A 2,163-nucleotide genomic window follows, 5' to 3' on the forward strand; every position below is an offset into this window, starting at 1 on the left:
GAACTGCTCAAAGAAAGCCGATTGATCCATCTTAGAAGCCAGATCCATCTTAATTTCCCTTCAGGAGTTTTGGGTTTTTCTTTATGTTTTGTATTCATTATTCTTCTGAGATGTTTACCTCTTTAGTTATGAACTAAAACCCCTAAATACCTAAGGGGAATGAAACCTAAGACAAATCTTGTTATTATTATCTGAATTGTATGATAAATATTTAACTTGTTCTTAATTATGTGTTCTTAATTCTTGTTTTGATATTCCAGGATATTGATTCAAGTTAAGCTCTTATTCAAAGGAGGAATAGACCCTGTCTAAGAGTACATTTGTCATAATTAAGTGGAGTTGGTTGCACACCTAAAGATAGGGTGAAAGATCTTGCTGGATTAGGGTGAAACCAAATAAGGGGATCCATAGATCGAGTTAATGCAACCCTAGGGAGTTAATTAGAAAAAGATTTCAATTATTCAACCTAGGGTTAGACATTGTTAGTCTCGAGAGAGATAATAATATAACTTATGGATTTCTACGAATCAAGTCAAATGAATACGTATGATTCAGAGTCAAATAACAAGTGAAGTCTAGGTGGATTTTTCCTTAGGTATTGTCTCAATCAATCGAGTTTTCCAAAAGTAATTCCCCAATTCTATTTTCTGTGAATACTTAGTTTAGTTAATTAGTTAGTTGAAACAAACCCCATTATTCTTAGGCTAGATAATAAAAAGATAGTCATTACTAGTACTTTTAGTTCCTTTGGGTTTGACAATCCGGTCTTGCTAAAGCTATACTATTGTACGATAGGTACACTTGCCCTCATCGTGATAATAGTTAGTTTTAAGAACGATTCATTATAAATATTTAAAACCTATCACAAATATCACGCATCAAGTTTTTGGCACCGTTTCCGGGGAACTAAGATATTAGGAACATTCGATTTTTATTACTTTAGCCATTTACTTTTACTACAATTTAAATTTTATTCTAATTTTTATTACAAATTATTTCTTTTCCCTTTTTCTGGCAGGTTCTTATAGTTTATGACTAGAAGAAACCCGTCAGAACCATTACTTTTTGACAGTGAGATCAATCGCACAGTTCGCAGAACCCAAAGAGAAATAAGGTGAAGCTTAAGATACACAGAGAACGAGCAAGAGGACGATATTCAAACAACAACCAAAGAAATGGCTGAAATCCAAGAAAATCTACTACCTCCTCCAATTGCTGTTAATCAGAATCCTGCTCCGCGCACAATGTATGATTATGCTAAACCTAATTTAACAGGAACTGAGTCAAGTATAGTTAAACCTGCTATTGCTACAAATAATTTTGAACAGAAACCTAACACAATTCAAATGATACAACAATTTGTTTAGTTTGATGATTTGTAGGATGAGGATCCCAACGCTCACTTGGCAAATTTCCTAGAATTTTGCGATACATTTAAAATCAATGGCATTTCCGGTGATGCCATACGTCTTCGGTTGTTTTCCTTTTCGTTAAAGAATAAAGCTAAACAGTGGTTGAACTCGTTACCACGAGGGTCAATTACTACTTGGGAACAAATGACTGAAAAGTTTCTATTAAAATACTTTCCACTGGGTAAAATGGCTAAATTACGTAATGATATCTCTTATTTTGTACAAATGGATTTAGAGACACTCTACAATGCATAGGAGAGATACAAGGACCTTTTGAGAAGGTGCCCTCACCATGGGTTACCGCTTTAGCTACAGGTTCAAACGTTCCATAATGGCCTGAATCCTTTGACTTGGCAGATGATTGATGCAGCTACTGGAGGAACTATCAATAATAAGACACCTGAGGTGGCATATGAATTTATTAAGGAGATGTCACTGAATAACTATCAGTGGCAAGTTATGAGAACAAAGCCGACGAAAGCAGCCGGTGTCTTCAACCTCGACGCGGTTACTATGCTATCTAACCAAGTAGAACTCTTAAATAAAAAGATTGACGATTTGTGTAGCTCTACTCAGGTACATCCAGTGATGAGGTGCGATTCGAATAGAGGAGGAGCATTCATAGAATATCAACCCTTCAACCCTAGCATCAAGGAGGAACAAGTCCAATATATGGGTAACAATAACTCTAGACCCCAAAATAACCCATATAGTAACACTTATAATGTAGGTTAGAGGAACCATCCCAATT

General features: G+C 35.4%; 1 non-coding gene across 1 annotated transcript; it reads right to left on the minus strand.

The window, feature by feature from the left end:
* Positions 1-1,604: 1,604 nt before the first annotated feature.
* On the minus strand, positions 1,605-1,711 carry LOC128287014 (small nucleolar RNA R71). The gene has a single exon (XR_008277714.1). It is a non-coding gene; the product is annotated as a small nucleolar RNA R71 (small nucleolar RNA).
* Positions 1,712-2,163: the final 452 nt, after the last annotated feature.

Source organism: Gossypium arboreum, chromosome 13 (genome assembly GCF_025698485.1).
Source record: "Gossypium arboreum isolate Shixiya-1 chromosome 13, ASM2569848v2, whole genome shotgun sequence".
NCBI classification, from domain to species: domain Eukaryota; kingdom Viridiplantae; phylum Streptophyta; class Magnoliopsida; order Malvales; family Malvaceae; genus Gossypium; species Gossypium arboreum.